Here is a 19,617-nt window from a genome sequence, read left to right on the forward strand (position 1 = left end):
GAAATATAAAATAAATAATCAACCTGCCAACAAAGCCAGTATTCAGTGAGAGGAAGAAAATCCTTTTGTATGTATTCTTAGCACACGGCGAACCAACAATGCATTCACTATACTTCTACATCAGTGAGTTACTGACCAGGTTTTAATTTCTATCCATACTGTTTGCCAGTTATTCAATCATTCTAATTCTCTTCACTCAATGTTGTCTCTCTTTTTGCCAGATCATCTTCATCACCCGCATCCCACATGGCTTAAAAGCCATTGGATGTGGTGGAAGCAACTGCAAGCTCCAGCCCTGAGGGCTGATGGTCCCTTTTCCCTTCTACCTAAAGAATGCCCCCATGGGACCTGCTCAAAGGGTGGAGAGTCCGTGCAAAAGCCTCTTTGCTGCAAAGTCTCCTAATCCGACTGCATTCAGGAGGAGAAAGGGGGACACACAGGTGAAGCAAGCAGGAGGAACCTCTGCTGGCCTGAAGAGACAACACAAGAGGGTAGTGTTGGGGCAGGCCATAGATTTGCTATTAAAGGAGATCCAAAGGCCAGGAATGCTCCCATGGGCTGCTTCCCACAAATAGCCACCATCTTCCTGTTGGAGGATGGAGTCCATCTTCCCAGCCCTTGCTTAGTTCTCTGCTTAAAGCCATCTAATTGGGCATTGCGTAGTCGGTGGGGGATGGGGTGAACTTCACCAACAGTGAATGTCTCTAGTCTGAAACTCGACGTATACAGAAACGCAACGGGAAACCCAAAATTGTTTGAACTGTTTGAAATTTGGTAGCAAAAAAAGGTCAGTGTAAGAGAATCTCACTATATTTCATCTATGACAAGACAAGGAATATGAATAAATGCAAAGCTTCTTTTATGAAAGAGCAGCATGTTTATTGGGCCGCCCACTCCTAGTCCATACTCAGGTAAAGCTCGCATTGGCCACAATAAGAATTTTCAATCAATAAGGACAGAGTCAGAACAGAGTATCTCATGCTCCCCGGGCGCCGCTCTCCCCAGCTTCCAAGAGTAGAAAGGAGCTTAAACCTACCGGTCTGAGCCAGTGGAAGCAAGAGAGGAAGGAAAGCTGACTCTGCAGCACACTTCCTGCTCCCTCCTGACCCTGAGGAAGCCCCTCCACAAGAGCGCCACAGGGATACAGATTTGCAAGTTCAGAGAGGGTGAGACTGTGGCTGAATATTTTTTCCCATGCCCTGGGGCAAACTGGAACAAGCTAGAACACCACACCACATCCTCCGAGGCAGTGCTTAGGCAGGGGCAGCACAGTTCATATAGAACCCAGGAGGCAAGCAGCAATGCAGATCCATAGGGCTCCCATGTACATGGCTCATGCTTCTCGAGAGCCTTGAGATTTGGGACTGGAGCTCTGTCCTCTTTTTCTGTGGGGGGACAAACCCTGGCCCTAATGGAAGAATTCCTGGAAAACTGAGAGTCAGAACTCACCCTAGCTGGTGACTAACCCACACTGGGGAGCATGAGGCCCTGAGTAAGGATTTCAGGCCTTGGCTTATAACAGTGAATACTAGCCATTACAGGATTACTTTTTAGGTCTAATGCATACACCACTTCCACACTGGAAGTTACAAAATTAACAACAGTGAGTTAAAACACAGATCATTTATGAAATTTCACTTTCACAGTAAACCATAATCCTGATATTGGCATAGGTGCTGGAACGAGGGGTGCTGGGAGTGCATCTGCACCCTCTGGCTTGAAGTGGTTTTCATCATATACCGGGTTTACAGTTTGGTTCAATGGCTCTCAGCACCCCCACTATACAAATTGCTCCTGCATCCCTCGATATAGGTGGCTGAAAATATCATAATGGCATGTTTCTAATTTGGGGAAAACATAAGTTTTCTTGAGTCCTTGTCATAGAACCTTATCTTGCGCTTCTGAAAATCATCTGGAAAAATTCTACCATGCACTTACCTTAAGCATGTGCACATCCAGAACATTAGCTCCTTCAGCTAAAAAGTTTTGTGAGGGAAGAGAGTGCATGGCAAAATAAGCCATATACTGGGACACTGAGTACAGCCTTAACTGTACTTGCAACCAGTGCTCCATTATGCGGCGCACTAATAAATAGTCATTTATTAACTATACAGCCATGTATACTATACTGCAAGGAGTCTGTTCATTTATTTGTTATTGTATGTGAAGTTCAAACTATTGCCTAAGATTATACTCAGAGATTCAGGGATATGAAATGTAGGTGTATTTGGTCATTTATTCTATAATAGGATCCCTGGAGGGAAAAAAAGCACAGAGAAATTGCAGTACAGGTGGAACAGAAAGTTTCTATCTTCCAGCAGGAACACTATTTGGAAACATGTGACAGCATTTTATTTATTCTCTGTAGACACAATGTCTTGTACAAGATTTAAAGTGATGCTCTTTTACATGCTGATTACTGAATTCATTTGTCAAAGAAGCTTTAAAGAATAAGAGGGGGAAATACAATGAAATAAGTATAAACATTTAGTACACAGATCGAATTTACTCTAATTCACCTATAGTATCTAATGTCTCTGATCCTGAAGTTCTCTGATGTGCTCTCTTCTGCCATGGCAGAACAGTAAGAGAACAGAGACGCCAATGCATAACAACATGGGAGAGCAAAAGCAACAATGCAAAGTGTTGCTCTTACATGGTGCCTCTGGGATGCCGGCTACTGGTTTTGTGATAAAGGGGTCTGAACTCAACCTCAAGAGCCAAACACCCCCCCGAGCTTGGAAGAGGTTTAGATCCAACATTGTGGCACGATGCATCTGTATTTCATGGTTCACTCTATACACTAAGGGCCTAATGATGTCAAGGTGCTGCAGATCCCAGTAAAGTCAATGGAGGTTGAGGGCACTCAGCACCGCACAGGATTACATCATAAATATTAAATTAATCCACTTGGAAATGTCAGAAAATAAAAAAAAACAATTATCTGCTAAACACCTGCTCTACGATCCAAACAACCACCATGGGAACCTCAGGCAGTAACTCACTAAAACCACTAGAAAATAACTGTGTTTATTTAAATCTGTAAGTATAAGAAATTGCCGTCCTCATAAATATTAAGTTCAGTGATTCTTCATGAAGTCAGATACCTTCCCCTTCCCTATAGATCACTGACACAATATACTTTAATGACGCTAGCATACCGGCTCAATATGCATTTTAAGGTGTTTTACACAGTACAATATCTACTCAATGGCTCCAAAGGAACAGTTACAGTGCATCGGTGAACGCTTTGGGAGCTTTTAACTGGAAGATTTACACATGCAGAATAACTATATGAACAGCCATTAAATTCTACCCAAGTATTTCCTGGAGCCCCACTGCATGGGGCTTCAGCCTTGTCGGAGGCACTGGGGTTCTGGGCTTCTGTCCGCAAGATGCGCTGGGGCTCATAACTTCAGCGGGTTTGAAAATATTTACCAGAGCTCTGCTCTGGAGGGCTCTGGCTGAATTTAAGCCATGCCTATGTGGTAGCTACTTTTTTAATTTAAATAACTTGGCAAATTACATTTTCAACAAATTCTACATTATACACTAATATCAGAGCAGTGGCCATATTAGTATGTATCCACAAAGACAATGAGGAGTCCGGTGTCACCTTAAAGCTTAGGCCCAAATAAATCTGTTAGTCTTTAAGGTGCCACTGGACTCCTCATTGTTTACATTATAGACTGTTGGTTTCCCAAAATGTATTTGACTATTAAAGCTATTTTTCAGTTAGAGAGCACAAAAGGGAAATATATTTATGCCCTTCTGTAAATTAAAAAGTGATCGAGACTGAGATTTTGTTTACAAGACAAACTTCACCACTGCAAAGCTTGGCCTGAATTTCTACAGCCAAGCTATACAATCCCTGATAATAGAGAGGTGAAATGTAAATGATGATACAGTGTTAAGAGTTGGAACACAATACACCGCTACCTCGATATAACGCCACCCGATATAACACGAATTTGGATATAACACGGTAAAGCAGTGCTCCGGAGGGGTGTGTGTGTGCACAGTCCGGTGGATCAAAGCTAGTTCACCTATAATGCGGTTTCACCTATAATGCGGTAAGATTTTTTTCGGCTCCCAAAGACAGTGTTATATCGAGGGAGAGGTGTAGTAGAATTACATAGAAGCTATTTTTTTAAATAATATTTTTTCTAACCTGATAAGCATTTTTATAAACTTAAACTAAACTGTGGGTTTGGGAAAATTAAGAGACAACATGGGCTACTGGACCGAGCATAGGACTGTTAGCCAGGAATTTGAAACTGCTCATCACTTTTCCACCACTGACTCACTGTGTGGCCTTGCACAAGACACTTACAGATGAACTGTAGAGCAGCACTGTCCATTGGTACTGTGGTTACATTGCAATATTGATATTATGGGTTTGGATGATTCCAAATAAGACTTTAAATTCAACATTTTCTCCAATTTAACTAGGTCCTGGGAGTGCTACATATCTGCTCTCAGCTTCCTATCACGTCACCTTCCAGGTCCTCCAGAGACGTTGCCAAAGCTCTCTGACAGAATGCAGGTGCTGCTCAGATTCTGATATTCCTGACATTTCTAATTTAAAAAGTGGACAGAATTGTTTTGAACCTAATGTGCTTGGCAGTTCACTGTAAAACTCTCTGTTCCTGCTTCCCCATCTGTAAAAGGGGTACAAGTAAAATCTATCTACCTCACCAGGGGACTGTGAAAGTTAATTAATGTTTTCCAAGCAGTACATTTCTTTAAGAGTGGCCGGCTTTTTCCTTGGATTTTTAGCAGCACAGAAATGCAGTGCTTTTTAGCAGTTCTGCCTTCCAAAATGGAATCCCAGTAATGATTCATTTTAAGTGTCCAATTATTATGCATTCATTTAAAATTCGGTATAATAGCAGCCATCATTCATCAGGAATTAATTTAATATTTATAGCTGTCCTGGGCAGTTCTTTCTACAGCAGTTTCACTGTGATTCAGTTAAGCATTAATTAATGAACATAAAATGTTATAAAAAAGTGTATGCAAATTAGTTACAGGACCCAGTAAGTTCTGGGGGTAGAAGAGAAGTTTTTGGAGCACATAACTGAGGCCTTTCTGGAATAAAAGTTTTGAATGTATTTTCCTCTTGGCTTAGCAGAACAATGTTAGGTTTCCTTCCTCCAGCAATGGAAGGGAATACAGATTCCTGGGTAACATTCTTTTGTCAGAGGTCTGTAATCCACTATAACAAGCTTTGAAAGTATTTAGCTTTCTTGGTCTAGTGATCAAATTTCCATTTGACAATGAATTATGTTTGACACTGTCAGCTTCCTGGATTGGCCATGTTGATGGACCCATTGTACAGTCAATGCCTGACTGTGAGTTGCTGTCAATATCTTTAAATAGCACCGAATGTGGGTTTGGTTTTTGATTATATGTTCAGTCTGCGTGTGCACAGTGTTCATTTGAGAAGGGTTAATTCTTTATCAAATGAGTAAAATTAGCCCTGGCAAATACCTTTTAGTGTAGTTATAGTTGATAAAAAAGTGATTGTAAAAGTGGAGCAGATCTGCAGCCATTGGATGTATTCAGTGTCATAATTCCTGACTTCAGTGACAAAACCAATAACCCAATTGTGCTCCTACGGAGGGGTGCCTGTGGAAATCAGTCCCTGGCAGCACATTAGCAGGAGGAGTGACAGCATTGTGGCCTGGACCCCCGCATGTGGGGAGGCCGATGTGGGGACATGTATTGCTTCCTCCATGTACGTAAATAAATCACTATGGGGAATGTGCTGAAACGTTAGTACAGCCTGAGTTTAAAATATATCATTATCTTAAAATAACATTGCAAAATATTTAAACGTTGGAATTTTCAGCTTCACAGTACGTTGGAGGTGCCTCTTGACATCCCAATAACACTCTCATCTTGGGCTTATAAACAGCTCTTCTTTCAGCCTGAGAGGGTTTTTCTGAGCCTAGGACAGAGCTATTTAGGTAACTGAAGGGTTTTTCCAGTTTACAAGGTAATAATCAGATCATAGTCTAAATAAACACTGAGACCAAGGTGTTTTATAGAGAAAATATATATTTGCCGTACTAACTCAACTGTTTTTTTCTGCATCCATCCTAAGAAACAGAAAATTTCATTTTACCTTTCTCACTCTAAAGCTCCTGATACTGAATTTCCTACCAACTCAGCCTCATTAAATAAATGAGGAAACTTTATTGCAGTTGATAGAAAAATGGGATCCAGACAATTAAATTAGGTATTTTTCATGTAACACCAGCTACATCAATAGATAAGAAAGCCAGAGGGAAAAAGTCTTAATTAAAAATTTGGTTTCAATGCTATCCGTCTGGGAGGGCAGTAACAATCAGGGAGCACTTCCTCAGGTCAGTAGCTGTAAACCACCACTTCCACTGCTTATTTAACCTTGGTCAGTCCTTGCTGCAGTCAATTTGTATTACAGTTTTGCTGTATTACAGTTTTGGATGCTATACATTCCTTCTACTATTCCAAATCGGCTTTTGATGATGGAAAGGTAGGATAAAATTGTTAATTCAGATATAAGAGGTGTGAATGAATTTTCAAACTTGGATCACGGGAGATTTTAATTACTGGAATTGAGATTGTGATAATAACCTAAACTAAGGAGAACACTATGGTAGAGAAGGGTCCAAATGAGAACTCTGGATCTGAAATACCTCAGAATTTATATATGAACTTTCCATCTTGATTTTGCTGAATAAAATCCACTGGTCATCACTAAAAAGGTCAGTATTTATCAACTGATAATAACATACAGTGGTAAGTAGTTATTTCTGGTTCTAGGTAGAGGCTAATTCTGTGTTATCTCATACCACTACATTGTGTGGAAATTCATGGCAAATATTTACCTTTTAATGGAGACCACTGCACATGGTCAGTGGTCTGTAATTATAATGTGATGACATGAGTCAACTGCTGAGGAGCATGTAGGACTTAATCATAATATCATCAGTTTTCAGATATCACAAGGGTTGCACTACAAGGAAGTTATACTTTATGAACATTTTAAATAATTCTTTAATTTAATACATGGTGAAAAGTAAAACAACGTTTTTAAAGCACTTGGAAAAACTACAGATAAATCCCTGTCTATTAGATCTGGTCAGAACATTTCAAATGAAAGTAAAGTTTAGAAAGAGAAAGAAGCTGTAATAATTCAGGTGCCAATTTCACAAAGGACTTAACCATTGACTTCAGTGGGACTTAAGCATGTCCTTAGAGTTAAGCACATGCTTAAGTACTTTGCTGAATGGGGCCTGAGGCAGGATTCTATAAAGTGATAAAGAGAGGCTCTTAAAATATATTTAAATATTCAAATCAGGTAAAAATTAGATCTTAAAAAATAGATGGAACCAAGTTAGCAAGCTAATTAGCAAGGAAAAAAACTAGATGTTGAAGTACAGACAGTATTAACTATTAACAGGGTTCTTCAAATATGCTGCATTTGCAAGAAATGGAAGTAAGAGAGAAAATTGGTTCACTAAAATATAATGAATTGGAGAGAGGGATTAAATTATAACAGATTTGTTACACTGGTATTTCTCTCTCTCTTTTTTTCTTTTTAAACAGAGGAGGAAGTTGATGGAGAGATGCCTGTCCTAGCTCATCATATTTCCTGGTCTGTTACAGAGGGTTACAGCTGATAGTGTACAGTGGATATGATTATCAAAAGAATGGGAACTTTAAAAATAGATAATGTACCATATGCCCAGACAACAACTTCCAGTGTCAGTACTTAGTGGGAAGGGCTAAAACAGTCAACCTTATTACTGGAAAAATGAAACCATCTCAATAACCTGGTAAAATTATCCAAAACTGCACCCTGCTAAAGTGCAATGACCCAAAATGGACAGTGTGTAAGATCCCATAATCTCTGACGTCAATGACAAAACTTCCATTGATTTCAATGGGGTCAGGGTTTCACTCAGCATCTCTAGTGGCTAATGCCTGCATTGAAGAGTTTAGACTAGTGGGTTCTGATTATAGCTCTGACACTGACTTGTGGCCTGATCTGCACATGCTATTGCTGAGAATACAGTTGAAAACAATCAGTTCAGGAAAATAGTGGCTGGTTTGATGGGGACATTTAAAAACAATGGAAGTTCTTTGTTTTTAATCGTAATTCTGACATTTGGGTAGAGGTGGAGGAAAATCATAACAGACTCACTAGTTGTTATATTATGGATTTGTAGGTTATATTAACTGAAGACGAACTAGGACTCTCCTCTAATAATTCTTTCTTGCCCAACATCTAAGAAGCTAGTGCAGCATGTCAGCCCGGCTCCTGGGGTCATTTGCATATTAAATAAATAAGTCACCCTGCAACCTGGCAGAGGAAATAGCATTTATCCATTTCACACGTAGCCTTACATTTGCCACAAATGGATTATTAAAATCAGAGTCAGAAGGGATAACACTATAAAACAATTTAGCATCATAAAATCGCCAGTCCTTAGGATCTATGGTCCCTTAGAATAATTTCACCCAAAATTTGATTTTTCAAACAAGCATAGGACATGTTTTCTCTTCCACATATACATCCCTAAAACAAATTATTAGATTAATCGAGAAGGCATTGTGAAACCTAGCATATTTCTCAGCATTTTCTGGTATAGAACAAATATGAAATCAATTATTTAGTCAGATATACCAGACCAATTGTATGTTATGGACCATTTAAATTAATCTAATGTACAATATAAGAATTTGTTTGGAAACATTTGTTGAAATAGAAAATAATATATTTGAACTGCAGCAGAATCTACCATGTCTTTATTGATTCAACTTTTTATTGATAACTTGTGATTCTGATAGGAGAAAAAGATTTATAAATAAATCAGATGTTAAACAAATAAATTAGAATTAGTTCTTTAACCATCAAATTATTTAGATGATTGACTAGTTAACTCTGATTCTAGTCTTTCTTATAAGAAAAAGGAAAGCTTTGGGATTAACACCTATATTTGTAGAAAGCCATAGCAAACTAACTTGTTGAATATTTGAATAAAAAAGAATCAATAACAAAATATGGTTTGACACACTTTAACCTTATGCATACAAAGTTAACACTATTTGCTGGCTTTCATGGGGGATGGATTTCATTTGGGAAGCAAACAAAATGATTTAGTCTCGCTTTATAACTTTGTTAAAGGACAGATAGCGGAGACTTGTAGTTTTACAGAAAGAAGAAATATGGGTACAAATTTTGACTTTTGTAAGTCATTTTGTCCCATATTTCTAATGTATCTATTTCCACTTGGCTAGTGCTGTTATGACAGCCATACTAGCTCAGGCTGGAACTTCATCAGCTCTAACAAACTAAGCATTATTGGGCTGGTCCATTGTACTCATATGGGTGTTGGAAGAAGTGTATTCTTCTCTCAGAATGAATGGCCAGGCCCAGAAAGAGGCCATGCATAAGCAATGCAAAATTACCAAATTTTGCATGTACTAGCCATTGCTCATAAATACACAACAATGAAATAATCCCACAAACAATTCATAAAAGATGCACTGAATTACAGAAGTAAAATGAGATTGATTTTATTACACTCCCCTGAGTGTGGCCTAGAAGCTAGAAGAACAAACATTGCTACCACTCTCGCAACATATTTCTGGGAATTAGCAAGAAGACGGTCACACTGCTGTTGTGATATGACAGCATTAAAGTCAGGGGCAGAATGAGAGCGGCCCTATGGATTTTTAAAAAGTTTTAATAGTTGACCTGACCAAGGCCGGTTCCAGCTTTTTTGCTGCCTCAAGCAGCGAAGAAAAAAAAAGAAAAAGAAAAACCCGACTGAGCTGCCACCGAAGAGGAAGACATGGAATGAAGGACCCACCGCTGAACTGCCAGCAAACACTAAAGCCGGCAAACACTACTACTAGGCCAAAATGCACCAGCTATGGTTAGGTGAGTGGTGAGCCAATACCATTGCTTTTCTGATCCCTTTCTATTAGACTGTTCATTTTATTGTGCTATCCTCTCATTACACCTTCACCCTGTTTGTCTGTTCTAGCCACCTATTGCATCCTGCCATATAGGGCTTGTCTCCACTTACTGGGGGATTGCTGAATGGCAATTGATCCACTGGGCGTCGATTTAGTGGGTCTAGTGAAGACCTGCTAAATCGACCGCCGATCGCTCTCCTGTCGACTCCAGTACTCCACCGGAATGAGAAGCATAAGGTAAGTTAATGGGAGAAACTCTCCCATCAACCCAGCGCAGTGTAGACACTGCAATAAGTCAACATAAGGTACGTCGACCCCAGCTACGTTATTCATGTAGCTGGAGTTGCGTAACTTAGGTCAACTTATCTCCATAGTGTAAACCTGCCCATAGACTCAGAGCTCTTTGGGGCAGGTCTGTCTCTGTTACATGTTTGTATACACCCTCACACAATGGGGGTACTGACACTTGACTGGGGTTCCCTGGTGCAACCACCATACAAATAATTAATAATATGCCTACACATTGCACTAGCAGCACTTCTAACAACACTTCTCTTTATCCAGCAACCTAATCTGCTAATACCAAAGAGTGCAATATGAACTCAGTGCGAACTCTGATAACTTCAATTAATAACAGAAACTGGTAATTTTAAAAAAAAATCAACAATAAAATAGTAAACCTCAAATGCTACTCTTGAATAGTGAAGATTCTGCTTAAATAGTTCACATCTTAAACAAGACACAAGTCCCATTAAAAAAAAAAAAGCACTGCCTTCCTGGAATAGAAATGACAGATTTAGGCTGATATTTTGCCTCCAATGCAGTACAGGCAGGTATAAACTCTTTTACTACAATCATACAACACGAGCAGAAGGAGATTTCTTCTGGACCCCCGCTGCTGATTGCCTGAAGCAATTTGCCTTGAAGAAGCAGGAGCTTATCATTTTTATATTAGCTACTATATAGTGTAAATGCAAATGCTATTCTTATTCGTAAAAAAATGTTCAATTCCGTTTTCCATTATGGTTATTTTTGGTTTTGTCTCTCTAACTAAGATACAATAGCAACATGTCAACTTTATGAAATAAAGTATCTAAACAAGAATGACATTCTATTTGATTCTATTGGTTCTTATGCTACTATCATCACTGTTGCATCTGAGCACCTTCCAGCAGTGCATTAAGCAATGAGACAACACATCAGCCACATATTTGTTCTCTCATCCGCCTCCCAGCGAGAGAAGTGTGTGCACTGGAGTATTTTGTTTTTTATATTTTTTCCCCGTGGTAGAACATTTGAATACGTGTAAGTATCTGACCTGCACACAGGGAAGAAACGAATTGGCAATGGGAGGCACTTGGGTATTAGACACTACTTACAGCAAAAGCTTTGTGGTGTACAGGTATGTGTGTGTTCCAGAAATTTCTGGAAAGTATGACATTTGATCCTGTAGCACATATCAGGCATTTATACAACAAGGCAACAGTACCTGATGTGTTCAGGAACTGAGGAATCATTTTCTTCAGTACATTAGCTCTAATGCAAACTTCAACTGGATACAATGTTAATGTGACCAGAAATTGTTAAAAAGCAAATGCATAAAACTATCCAAAATCATTATTACTTATTACACCTATGTATAAGGTTCTACTTATCATGGCACCTGGACACAATCTGCATAGGTTAGAACAATACCGAGCAAATCTCCCTAGAACAGGGAGGATCCGCTTTGTTGAATTTCCATGAATTTCTTCTGAGAGTAGTTGTCATGGAGAGGCTTAAGAGAAGATGCAGTGGCTGCAGGAACTAGGGCCTGCACTATTTAAGGCTTTAAAGATAATGAGCAGCAACATTAATTTCACCTCAAGTGAACTGGCAGCAAGTACAGAGCACATGTGCAATATTCTTTTATATCAGCTGTATTTCCAGCTACAATTGCAGAAGCTTCCAAATATCCATCAAGGTTAGCCCTAGGATGGCCAAAACCTGCATCTGAGAGAAAGGAGTGAAACCTCTTGGCTAAAGATGAAAGAAGACATTACTGGTCACTGCTGCTGCTGCTTGGAAGTCCAAGAGCAAAGTCTAATATGTTCTCAACATTGTGGAAGACATTAATAATAAGCAAACAAATACCCTCAGGGCTCGGCTACTCTCCAAACTCCAAAGCGCTGCTGCGGGAGCACTCCCGCGGCAGCGCTTTGAAGTGCGAGTGTGGTCGCGGTGTCAGCGCTGGGAGAGAGCTCTCCCAGTGCTGCACGTACTCCACCTCCCCGTGGGGATTAGCTTGCAGCGCTGGGGCACTGTTTACACTGGCGCTTTGCAGTGCTGTAACTGGCTGTGCTCAGGGGGGTGTTTTTTCACACCCTTGAGCGAGAAAGTTGCAGCGCTGTAAAGCGCCAGTGTAGCCAAGGCCTCAGTGGCCCAAGTCTTGCAAGTATGCACATGCTTAACTTTCAATTGATTCAGAGGGACTATTTAGGCTTTGTCTATACACAGAAACTGTACCATTTTAACTTTAAATTGGTTTTTAAACTGATTTAGTTAAACTGGGGCAAGACTCTTTGTGAACATACTTATGGTGCTTTAAGAGTGACTTATTTTAGTTTAGCTGAAATTTGTTCCTAATCAACTTAATCCAAAATAGGTCTGGGTTAAACTGGAACAAGAGTGTCTACACAACCTGCTGCAGTCTGAATTCACACCTTAAATATGGGCTAGGGAGAGATGGGACTTCCCCTTCCCCTGCATGGGCTGCTCCCAGGGCTGGGTCAGACTTACCTTTCCTCCAGCTGCAGGAAGCTCCACGGCTGCTGGCTGGGAGCCCAGCTCTGAAGGCAGAGCTGTCGTAAGCAGCACCACAGAAGTGAGGGTGGGACATGGTATAGTATTGCCACCCTTACTTCAGCGCTGCTGCTGATAGTGGTGCTACCTTCAGAGTTGGGTGCCCAGCCAGCAGCCACTGCTCTCCAGCCACCCAGCTCTGAAGGCAGCGCCACTGCCAGCAGCAGTGCAGAAATAAAGGTGGCAAGATTACATCCCCACTACAGGAGCCTTGAGATTACTCCCCACATACTTCTTTTGGATGGAACCGCCACAGTTAACCCATCATGAAATTTCATATCTAAATATCTGAAACCATGAAATTAAAGATTTTTATCTATGATCATGAAATTTTCCAGAATAGCCTGTGAATGTGGTAGGGCCCTAAACATTGTATATAAACTGCATGGGGTGCTTTACCAGCCAAAGGTCTCTGAGGACTTGAGAGGAGGCAGGAGCGAGCGGGCCCTGCCACACTTCTAACATGCTTAAACTTAAACACATGCATACATCTTTGCAGGATTGTGGTTTATGGGTTTGCCTTCACAGGGACACTCAGGAAAATTAATCCAAATTAACTTTTTAAGAGGATTAGTTAATCCATATTAAACACCTATATGAACATCCTCATTCAGAAGTAAAGTGGCTTTAATTTGGTTTAGTTTAATTCACTTTGGAAGTGAATTAAGACAAACCAAATTAAGGCCACTTTAATTCTGAGTGAGGTTGTTCACACACGGGTTTAATGCAGATTAATTAATCCACTTCATATTCAAACCTTTAGTTAATTCGGATTAATTTCCTGGATGCCCCTTGTAGACAAATTCTTAGTCTGCTCCAATTCTTCAAAATGCTTCCCCTGCTAACCCACAGCACTACTCTTATCCAGACTGAGTTTAAGCCTGCCACTAGAATAGATGGGTTTACATTTAAAAACTGTTCTTAAAACTTTTTTTTTAAAGTTGGAAAACCAATTTCTCCTCTGTGTCTGGCCAACTCATAGCTTCTGTGTTTCCCCACCATAGCAGATGCCATCATGATTATCTGAAACTGCTTGTCGAATTTTCCCCTTCCCCCCGCCCCCCCTCCCCGAAAGCTTTATATATGAGGAATAAACTCTTGCTGGGGAAAACACAGCTCCCTGAAGTCAGCTAAAATAGTCAACCAGTTCCACTTTAAAATGTGTTGTAATTTTTAACATATCCACAGAGTTTATTGTGTTTAATTATTTTCACCTTCCCAGCCATCCTCTGCCAGTGAGTCCTGCAGATGGCCTGTGGTTAAGAGTTTTCAGAAGAGTGACTACGGTGACCACTGATTTATAATAAACATTTTGAGTTTCACAATATTAGTTTTCTATAAATACACACATTAGTGAATCTTTAAGTGACCAAAGTATATTTAAAAAACAAAATGACGATCAGATGGCTTCTGGTTTTACATTTAGCCAGTTTCTAAAAAGCTGGCTTCAGTTTTTTACTTTAAGGCTGAAGTCATTATGAATTATAGACTGGGTGCAGATATTGCATCTAATAACATACATTTTCTTCGCTACGCTTTAAAAATTCCTAAAGATGATTTTTGTCCCAGGAAGTATTTTTAAATGCTTGATTTGGAAACCCTTACTCATCGCTGAGTAGCAACTCATTCTGAAGCAAATCCCATTGACGTCAGTAGCACTGCTCCTGGGTAAATGCTACTAGCATGAATAAGGGCAGCAAAATTCAGTCCGCAGAACCTGATTCAGACTTCGCTGAAGTCAATGGGAAGTATTGATTAAATGATTCATTTAAGCTCTGTTCATATGCTGAGAAGCAGGAAAAGGAAAGCATGTGTGAGGGGCGGGGAGATAACCATTACAGTGATGATGAACTTGATTAATTTGTTATATGTGAATGTACCATGTGACTGGTTACAACTTGGTCTGGAAGGAATGATTAGACATCACATATTCTGGCAAAGAAAAGATATCAAGAGTGTCTCGAGGCTCAGTTTGCCATATGGCGAAATGATAGCTCAGGGCTTTCTAATCCTACTGTGATCACAAAATTAAAAACAAACACAAAACTTTACACTAGTGCTGCTGCTGTTGTAACTTGGCAATGCCCTCAAGTTCAATGATGAAACCAGAGGAATGCTGCAGAAATCTTCTGCCACATTTCACAATACGCTGTCACAGGACTGATGGTTACCTTCTGGCAGAAAGTGCATTTTCAGTCAATTTGTATAATTCTTTTAGCAGTGTTTATGTCATCCTTTTATGCCTATAGTTATTCCTGATGTTTTAATCCTCATACTATAAGTTACTGAAGAGGACATGGGGAAAAATTTCTGTGTGTGAACCACGGTCACTGAACAGCAGATTGCAATGAATTTTTACAGTAAAGCAAATTTCAAACTTGACGTCAGAAACCAAGTGTATCCAAGTACACCTATTATGGCATCTGGAATACCTGCTATACAATCAGTGACCACCCAGTCCTGTATCAACTCTCAGTTTTTGAAAGTCAGCTGGCTCATATGTTCTTAGGGTAAGTCAAGTCAAGTCAAATAAGTCAAATTAGTTTGCTCTGGCACTCTGTGGGCATGTGAAGCGGTCACAGAGCCACAAATACTGACATATTACAGATCGTTTTCAGAACTAGATTTGAATTGTTTTTCAATGTGTGATGTTTTAGTATGTTCTGAATTCAGAATCCATCTATCTGGAATCTGCCAGACCGATTCTCCTCTGGGAGGCGGAGGGGTTTGTCACATTATGGTGTGTGCATCACAGATGAGAAAACAGAGGGCAGGACGAGATCGCAGATGCAGAGTTCATACTGCATTCTTTTACCTCTGTGCAGGAATTGTGAGATCAACAGTTTTAGCAATTAGGAGCTACAATCAGCCTACATGACCATCTACAGGGAGACAAGGGCATATGTATTGGGTTTGTGGCAGACCGGTACCAATGCCCAGGACATGGGCAGTCTGGCCTGGTTGAACAGCACTGCGTTCAGGAACCAGAGGCTAACAGACAGGTCTGAAGTCAGGAGCTATGTCTCAGAGTCAAAAGTTGGAGCCAGGGTCAGACAGAAAACAGGAATCAAAGTCAATGGTCAGCGCTGAGTTGTAAGCCAAAGAGCCATAGCTTAGGTTCAGAGCTAGAGCAGTCAGAACCCAGGTCAACAGGGTTCAGGGACCAGGGCTGAGGGCAGGAGCCAGGACCAGGGGATAAAGCCAGGAGTCAGACAGCATAAAGCAGGATCTGTAGCAGCAGCAAGCTAGGATCCACGGTGTTGCACAGACAACTTCCTGTTTCTCTTTCCAGCTTGAATAGTGGACTCAGCCCAATCAGGGACTCCAAAGCTCCTCCACTCAGGCTGCTGTGGGCAGTGCCTTTAGTGGAGGATAAGGCCTTGGAGCTCCTCATTCTCCAATCACTCGTAGAACCATCAAGTAGTGATGTGGATGCAGCAGTGGCCCGTGTGCCCATGGGACCAGGTTCAGAACCGGCGGATCCTCACAGTGGTTGCATCTGTGATGGGCTGCTGAGACCGGGAGTGCTGAGCTTTGGGGATGGACTTGGGAAGCTGGATAGGTGCTCAGGAGGGATAAAATGCAAAATAGGATCAATGGAGGGGCTAGGGCTGCTCCTCCCTCATGCAAGCTGGGTATGCTGCACAATTTTGCTGAGAGCTGCTGTGATGTGAGTGTCCCTTTGCATGGGAGAGGAGGGAATCTTAATTTATATCACCTTCTGCCACTTACCTGCATGTGATGGGGTTTTCACCCCACACTAGCCTAGAAGAGGTTAATGGGGCTGAGAACAGGCCAATTAAGTGGACAGGCCACACCTGAGGGAATTAGGTGGCCTAAGTAACCCCAGATCGAGGATGGAACCCAGAGGAGAAGGAACAGGTGGGGCTAGTATAAAGTCAACAAGTTGGCATCAGAAAAGGATGACAGAAGGGGGCTGCAGTGTGGAAGGCTGCAGTCACTCTCTGGGCACTAGAGAGGGAAAGAAGGAAACCCAGAGAGAGAGAGAGTAGAAGCCCTGGGATCCAGGCCCTGAAGGAAGGGTTTATCCAGAAGGGTGGTGGAGTGGAAACCTCAGAGAAGTGGAGTAGAAAACATCCCAAGGAAACAGCAGCAAGAAGGGATGTTGCAGAGCTTGGCTGATGATCAAAGCATCCCTGAGCTGGAACCCCAACTAGAGGGTGGGCCTGGGTTTTCTTACCAGCCACTGGGGAAGTGGCACAATCAGTGCAGTGGATTTGAAAGATGATTTGTTCTGTGGGACTTTGATATCCCCAAAGGTGGTGGGGGGGAACAGTGACCTGGCTGGAGAGCCAAGTCACAGAGAGGAAGCACCACACACTATGAAGAGAGAGCACCTCGAATCACAGAAAGAAGCTGTGTGGCACACACATGAGCAACAAAAGGGGATGTTGGATCTGGAAGAAGTTAATCCTCAGAGCAGCCAAGTGGAGGCATCCTAGCCTTGAGTACAGCACCCTGGGACAATGCCTCCATAGAGATATGTTCCCTGCCTAAAGAGCATTTAGGCTCCTTCTACCACATCACCATTTCATCTTCACCCACTGACACCATCCGAGTGCATAAGTTGCACTGAACTATCTGATGGTGTGCGCTACACCACTACAGCCTCTATCCCAATTTGACTTTTTTTTTGATGCATGTCACAGAATCCGAGGAAGGAAGGAACCTCGAGGGGTCATCTAGTCCAGTCCCCTGCATTCAAGGCAGGACTAAGTATTATCTAGACCACGTCTGACAAGTGTTTGTCTAACCTGCTCTTAAAAATCTCCAATAATGGAGATTCCACAACCTCCCTAGGCAATTTATTCCAGTGCGTAACCACCCTGACAGGAAGCTTTTCCTAATGTCCTACTTAAACTGCTCGTGTTGCACTTTAAGCCCATTGCTGCTTGTTCTATCCTCACAGGTTAAGAGCAACAATTTTTCTCCCTCCTCCTTGTAACAGCCTTTTATGTACTTGAAAACTATCATCTCCCTATCTCAGTCTTCTCTTTTCCAAACTAAACAAACCCATTTTTTTCAGTCTTCCCTCACAGGTCATGTTTTCTAGACCTACAATCATTTTTGTTGCTCTTCTCTGGGCTTTCTCCAATCTGTCCTCATCTTTCCAGCTGAGGTCTTGTCAGTGTGGAGTCGAGCAGAAGAGCTTCTTCTAGTGTCTTGCTTACGACTCTAGTGCTAATACATCCCAGCATGCTGTTTGCTTTTTTTTTTTGGCAACAGTTTTACACTGTTCACTCATATATATGATCCACTACAATCTCCAGATCCCTTTCCGCAGTACTCCTTCCTAGGCAGTCATTTCCTATTTTGTACGTGTGCAACTGATTGTTCCTTTCTAAGTGGAGTATGTTGCATTTGTCCTTATTGAATTTCATCCTATTTACTTCAGACCATTTCTCCAGTTTATCCAGATCATTCTGAAGTTTAATCCTATCCTCCAAAGCACTTGCAACCCCTCCCAGCTTGGTACAATCCACAAACTTCATAAGTGTACTCTCTATGCCACTATCTAAATCACTGATGAAGATACTGAACAGAACCGGACCCAGAACTGATTGCTGCGGGACCTCACTCGATATGCCCTTCCAGTCTGAGTGTGAACCCACTAATAACTACTTTCTGGGAAAGGTTTTTCAACCAGTTATGCACCCACCTTATGGTAGCTCCATTTAGGTTGTATTTCCCTAGTTTGTTTATGAGAAGGTCATGTAAGACAATATCAAAAGCCTTACTAAAGTCAAGATAAACCACATCTTCTGCTCTCCCCCCATCCACAAGGCTTGTTACCCTGTCAAAGAAAGCTGTTGGCTTGGTTTGACATTATGTATTTTTGACAAATCCAGGCTGACTGTTACTCATCAACTTATTATCTTCTAGGTGTTTGCAAATTGATTGCTTAATTATTTAATACATTATCTTTCTGGGAACAGAAGTTAAACTGATTGGTCTGTAATTCCCTGGGTTGTCCTTATTTCCCTTTTTAGAGATTGGCACTATATTTGCCCTTTTCCACTCCTCTGGAATCTCTCCCATCTTCCATGATTTTTCAAAGATAATTGCTAATGGCTCAGATATCTCCTCAGCTCCTTGAGTATTCTAGGAGGTACTTCATCAGGCCCTGGTGACTTGAAGACATCTAACTTGTCTAAGTAATTTTTAACTTGTTCTTTGCTTATTTTAGCCTCTGATCCTATCTGATTTTCATTGGCATTCACTATGTTAGATGTTCAATCACCACCAACTTTCTTGGTGAAAAATGGAAATAAAAAAGTCATTTAGCATTTCTGCCAGTTCCACATTTTCTGTTATTGTTCCTCCCTCGTCATAACATTTTTTCCCAGATCTGGACCTTAGCGTCCAAAATATGGGTGTTAGCATGAAAACCTCCAAGCTTAGTTACCAGCTTGGACCTGGTAATTGCTGCCACCAGCCAGGAATTATACAGTGCCTAGCTCACTGTGGTCTCCCCAAAACCTTCTCTGGGGGACCCCAAGACTCAGATTCCTTGAGTCTCACATCAAAGGGGAATAAACCATTTCCCTTCACCCTCCACCCCTCCAGGTGTTCCCTCCCTGGGTTCCTGGAGAGATATACAGAAGCAAGCTCCGTGAATCTAAACAAAGGGATTCTATCCTCCCTGTTTCAAGTCCTGGAAACACAAGTACTGAGAGAGCTAATCTCTCTTCCCCCTTACCCAGAGGGTATGCAAAGTCAGGCTTAGTAAATCTAACACAAAGAGATTTTTCCCCCGACTTCTTCCTCCCACCAATTCCC

At 41.2% G+C, this 19,617-nt stretch overlaps 1 protein-coding gene across 1 annotated transcript in view; it reads right to left on the reverse strand.

Moving 5' to 3' along the window:
• SH3RF3 (SH3 domain containing ring finger 3) overlaps positions 1-19,617 on the reverse strand; it is a 422,296-nt gene that overhangs the window by 15,364 nt on the left and 387,315 nt on the right. The window lies entirely within an intron of this gene.

This window comes from Gopherus evgoodei, chromosome 1, assembly GCF_007399415.2.
Source record: "Gopherus evgoodei ecotype Sinaloan lineage chromosome 1, rGopEvg1_v1.p, whole genome shotgun sequence".
Taxonomy (NCBI): domain Eukaryota; kingdom Metazoa; phylum Chordata; order Testudines; family Testudinidae; genus Gopherus; species Gopherus evgoodei.